This window comes from Thalassophryne amazonica, unplaced genomic scaffold (genome assembly GCF_902500255.1).
Source record: "Thalassophryne amazonica unplaced genomic scaffold, fThaAma1.1, whole genome shotgun sequence".
NCBI classification, from domain to species: Eukaryota; Metazoa; Chordata; class Actinopteri; order Batrachoidiformes; family Batrachoididae; genus Thalassophryne; species Thalassophryne amazonica.
This window is the reverse complement of record NW_022986261.1, coordinates 208,656-214,655: the sequence shown is the minus strand read 5'-3', so window position 1 is coordinate 214,655 and position 6,000 is coordinate 208,656. Positions and strand designations below refer to the sequence as shown.

At 43.2% G+C, this 6,000-nt stretch overlaps 1 protein-coding gene across 1 annotated transcript in view; it reads left to right on the top strand.

Annotated features, from left to right (window-relative positions):
• The first annotated feature begins 1,806 nt into the window (after nucleotides 1-1,806).
• The window catches only part of LOC117505882 (monocarboxylate transporter 7-like), a 48,724-nt gene continuing 44,530 nt past the window's right edge, over nucleotides 1,807-6,000 (top strand). The window contains exon 1 of the mRNA XM_034165418.1: nucleotides 1,807-2,034. The gene's annotated coding sequence lies outside the window, so the exon portion shown is untranslated. The remainder of the gene's footprint in view (nucleotides 2,035-6,000) is intronic.

The following is a 6,000-nucleotide window of genomic DNA, read 5'->3' as shown; positions in this document are numbered from 1 at the left end:
GTTTGAGCCAAAGAGCAGATATTGGTCAGTGTGAGTTGGTTTTCTGTAAACCTCTGTCTGGAGCTGCCTGTTCTCTCCAGACAGGGGTTTACAGAAAACAGCTGTCCTGTCATTAGGAGGGTGCTAACTAGAGCACAATAGGTGCTAATTAGAGCTACTGTTTAGTCACTAGCCCAGGGGTGGGCAATCATGTGCCATAAAGGGCCGAGACACTGCAGGTTTTCCGTGCAACCAATCGCCTCAGCAGGTGATTTCATTAATGATCAGGTGTCTCAGCAGGTGATTTCATTGACAACCAGGTGTTTATGTTCAGAGCAGAAGCTCATCAGCAACCCACCTGCTGAGGTGATTGGTTACATGGAAAACCTGCAGTGTCTCGGCCCTCGATGCCCACCCCTGCACTAGCCTATAGCAGTCTGCCTCTCGGTAGGAGGGGTCTGGTTAGGTTTAAAAGTCCAGCTTTTGTGACTTCTTGATTATTCTTCTCTACAAGAGTCAAGACAGAAGTCAGACCACCAGAGCAAGAATTTTAGCTGAGGAAGCTTCTGTGATTTGAAGCGAAACGTCCTCACGTCAAGCAACTCAGTCCAGTCGAAGATTCAAGCTTCTCTACTATGAAAACCACCTGGACAACTGAGAGCCTACACAGAAACATGAAGACTGACCAGTGCCTAGAAAAGGCCAGCCTACAGGATAGCACAGAGGGGCTGATCATGGCAGCACAAGAACAAGCCCTAAGCACCAGATCCATAGAGACAGGAGTCTACCACAGCTGACAGGACCCAAGCTGCAGGCTGTGCAAATGTGCCCCAGAAACAGTCCAGAACATAGTAACAGGATGCATGCTGGGACAGCGTACATTGAGAGGCACAAGCCAGTGTCATGTACAGGAACAGCTATGCCGCATACAGGTTAGATGTCCACAAATCCTGATGGGAGATGCTGCTGAAGGTGGTCGAGAACGACAGGGCTAAGGTCGGTTCTGTGGGACTTCAAATTCCAGACAGACAAGCAGCTGCTGGCACAACCAACCAGGTACAATGGTGGTTGACAAGGAATGAAAAAAGGAAGAAAACCACAGTTGTGATCGTTGTGTCAATCCCAGCTGACAGCAACATCAGAGAGAAGGAGCACAAGAAAGGGCTGAAGGAGCAACTGGAGCAGATGTGGAAGGTAAAGTCCAAAGTGGTCCCAGTGGTAATAAGACCACAAGGAGCTATAACCCCCAAACTGGAAGAGTGACTCCAGCAGATTCCAGGAACAACATCAGAGGTCTCTGCCCAGAAGAGTACTGTCTGAGGAACAGCTAAGATACTGAGCCGAACCCTCAAACTCCCAGAACCCCCCCCCACCAAGGGTGGGTGAGTGCGAGATTTTTTTTTTATTTTTAAAATAAAAAAAAATCTTATTTTAATAAATAAATAAAAAACTTTAAATTTTTAAAATAAAAAATCTGGGCGCTAGACTGTGGTTGTCTGCTGCTCCTAATGATTGGATTGTGTCTAATTGTAATTCAGATGGTTAAATGCAGAGTACAAAATTCATTGTATGTACATATGTATTTAGATAGATAGATAGATAGATAGATAGATAGATAGATAGATAGATAGATAGATAGATAGATAGAGGATTTTACTTCGCTGAGGTTACTGACGTGCTTTTTTTGTGTTGTCGGTACAAACTGCTGGAATGTCTGTACCAAGATGGCGTACAAACATATTGCGGTATAAACCTCTTGTCCCCTCTAGTTATCATTAATCTCTACGTGCGTCTCTGCTGCTAGTGAGGCATCTCGCGCCGCTCTGGTGTCTTTGGCGCTGACGAGCCGGTTTGGTTTTGGGTACCGGTTGGAGCCGGTAAGGAGCTGCTGAGACAGGTCGGAGGACAACATCCGCGTGAGGACCACAGAAGACCAAAGTCACAGAAAGCCCCAAGAAAGACGAAAAAGAAATAAAGACAAGAAGTGTGACCACAGTCCTGAAGAAAGTCCCATTCCGGAAGAATAGGAGGCGGAACCGCTACTTCTGCCGGCCGGTAAGATGCTTCTGTCGCCGAACGGGTCCGTCCGGAGTCCGGGACTGTGTTTGTCTTTTCGGAGAACACTGTTATTATAAATATGACAACATAAAAAATGCCCGCGTATTTAGTAAAACAAAAAACATAAAAAACATAAAACAAATACTTGTACAATCAGTAAATACCAGAGATAAAAAAATATGGAGAAAAGTCACAGAGATCTAAAGTTGAATCTGAACCCTTTGGTCGGGAATAATAAAGACAGGAAATCTTTTACACAATAACAGGATAAAAAGAGCTGAAAGTACTTTAAAACGTTAGATTTTTGATGGACGAAAGAGATGACATTTAACTGCAGACTGCAGCTGATGGTCACTTATTAATGCTTTGATACCAGGATGCCAAGTTTGGGGGGCATTTGTCCTTTTTTTGGGAGGGGGGGGGGGCTGCAAAAAAAAAAAAAAAAAGAACCTCTGCATTGGTGTAAAATACAGCACGCAAAAAATCTTGAAACTTTTTTTCCCCTCTAACCCACAGAGTTAAATTTGTCTCATCAATACTTGCAAATGCACAGATGGTGATTTACAATTATACTTTGATTTGTACATGTGCTTTGTGATCCACAAACACATAGTTCTGATTTGTAACTTGCGTGTTGATTTCTACAAGTAAATATGTATTTGTAAATATATAGTTTTTTTTATTTGTAAAAAAAAAGGCATTTGCACAACTGAAAATTCTGTTTGTGAAGTGTGATTCAGCATTTGTAGATCACCAGTTACATGCATTCATCATGTTGCTCACTGAAGCAATATTGAGACATTCTCAGCACAAAACTGCTCAGTATCACAAATATGTATGTCGCTATTCAAATTTCCATCCAGTAGATGGCAGTGTTCTATGCATTTTGACTGGCGGGGGTCGATGTGGCTAAACACCAACAAAAACCGAAAAGAGCCAGCAGGAGAACTGACAGGAGCCCACAGGAACCGTAAGGAGAATCAATAGGAACCATCAGGAACGGCGAGGAAGCCTAATTCAGCCTGTAGGAGCCGGAGCATGCACTAACCAACCCAGTGTCACGGCATGTCGTGATTCAGCAAGACGTAATATACATTAATCTATTGGTTCGTCATATTGTCTAGAAAAGTGAAAAATTTTCATCATGGGAGCACAAATTCTATTCATTCCGTGACGGATAGTGGGGTGGTTGTGGTTGGGGGTAGGAGTAGGGTTAGTAATAGTGAGTTAAAAAAAACCCGTGATGGAAACAGTATGTTGGTTGTTCATACATGATTTAAAAAAAAATCTGTTTCATAGACTTTTGGCGACGTTTAATATGAGGTCTGTTAGAAAAGTATCGGACCTTTTTATTTTTTTTTAAAACCTGATGGATTTGAATCACGTGTGCTTGCATGAGCAAACCTTGAACCTTCGTGCGCATGCGTGATTTTTGTCACGCCATTTGCTTTAAGCAGCCTTTGTGTGAGGATGGGTGTAGTCTCTCGTCGTTTTTTCTTTGTAAGGAAATGGTGGAACAACTGGAGCAGCGGGACTGCATCAAATTTTGCCAGAAACTGGGCGACAGCCAGGTGGAAACCATTCGGATTATTCAGACGGCTTTCAGTGCCGATCCTCTGGGCATCACACAGATTAAGGAGCGGTACAACCGGTTTAAAGACGGCCGCACAACGGTGGAGAGCGAGCCGCGCTCCGGGCGGCCATCAACATGCTGAAATGACTGGATCATTTCCAAAGTGAATGCTGTGGTGATGTGGGACCGTCATGTGACTGTCCGAGAAATTGCGGAAGAGGTGGACATCAGCACTTTTTTGGCACATTCCACTGTGACAGAAGATTTGGCCATGAAAAGAATTGCAGCAAAATTCATCGGCACAAAGCTGATGGCGGAACAAAAGCGCCTTCGTGTTGAAGTCTCACAGGACATGTTGTGACATGCCCAGCTCATCCACAATTTCTCGGATAGTCACACAACTGAAAAGCCACCAAAAGCCGTCTGAATCTTCCGAATGGTGCAAGAGCTGGGCATGTTACAACATGTCCTGCGAGACTTCAACATGGTGGCGCATTTGCTGCACCATCAGCTTCGTGCTGATGAATTGCGCTGCAACTCTTTTCATGGCAAAGTCTTCTGTCACAGTGGAATGTGCCGAAAAAGTGCTGATGTCCACCTCTTCCGCAATTTCTCGGATAGTCACACGACGGTCCCACATCACCACAGCATTCACTTTGGAAATGATCTGGTCATTTCAGCATGTTGATGGCCGCCCGGAGCGTGGCTCGCTCTCCACCGTTGTGTGGCCGTCTTTAAACCGGTTGTACCGCTTCTTAATCTGTGTGATGCCCAGAGGATCGTCACCGAAAGCCGTCTGAATAATCGGAATGGTTTCCACCTGGCTGTCGCCCAGTTTCTGGCAAAATTTGATGCAGTTGCGCTGCTCCAGTTGTTCCACCATTTTCCTTGCAAAGAAAAAATGATGAGAGACTACACCCATCCTCACACAAAGGCTGCTTACAAGCAAATGATGCAATCATCAGGCGTGAAAAAAATCACGCATGTGCACGAAGGTTCAAGGTTGGCTCATGCAAGCACACGTGATTCAAATCCGTCAGGTTTTTGAAAAAAATAAAAAGGTCTGATACTTTTCTAACAGACCTCATACATGCGTTTTTATGTCGATTACACGCACAGACACGGTGTCCAACAACACACAACATGCCATAAGACGTGTGTGTGTTTATATACAACCCCTGGCAAAAATTATGGAATCACCGGCCTCGGAGGATGTTCATTCAGTTGTTTAATTTTGTAGAAAAAAAGCAGATCACAGACATGACACAAAACTAAAGTCATTTCAAATGGCAACTTTCTGGCTTTAAGAAACACTATAAGAAATCAAGAACAAAAAATTGTGGCAGTCAGTAACGGTTACTTTTTTAGACCAAGCAGAGGGAAAAAAATTTGGAATCACTCAATTCTGAGGAATAAATTATGGAATCATGAAAAACAAAAGAACGCTCCAACACATCACTAGTATTTTGTTGCACCACCTCTGGCTTTTCTAACAGCTTGCAGTCTCTGAGGCACGGACTTAATGAGTGACAAACAGTACTCTTCATCAATCTGGCTCCAACTTTCTCTGATTGCTGTTGCCAGATCAGCTTTGCAGGTTGGAACCTTGTCATGGACCATTTTCTTCAACTTCCACCAAAGATTTTCAATTGGATTAAGATCCGGACTATTTGCAGGCCATGACATTGACCCTATGTGTCTTTTTGCAAGGAATGTTTTCACAGTTTTCATCTTGAAAAATGATTTCATCATCCCCAAACATCCTTTCAATTGATGGGATAAGAAAAGTGTCCAAAATATCAATGTAAACTTGTGCATTTTATTGATGATGTAATGACAGCCATCTCCCCACTGCCTTTACCTGACATGCAGCCCCATATCATCAGTGACTGTGGAAATTTACATGTTCTCTTCAGGCAGTCATCTTTATAAATCTCATTGGAACGGCACCAAACAAAAGTTCCAGCATCATCACCTTGCCCAATGCAGATTCGAGATTCATCACTGAATATGACTTTCATCCAGTCATCCACAGTCCACGATTGCTTTTCCTTAGCCCATTGTAATCTTGTTTTTTTCTGTTTAGGTGTTAATGATGACTTTTGTTTAGCTTTTCTGTATGTAAATCCCATTTCCTTTAGGCGGTTTCTTACAGTTTGGTCACAGACGTTGACTCCAGTTTCCTCCCATTCGTTCCTCATTTGTTTTGTTGTGCATTTTTGATTTTTGAGCCATATTGCTTTAAGTTTTCTGTCTTGACACTTTGATGTCTTCCTTGGTCTACCAGTATGTTTGCCTTTAACAACCTTCCCATGTTGTTTGTATTTGGTCCAGAGTTTAGACACAGCTGACTGTGAACAACCAACATCTTTTGCAACATTGCGTGATGA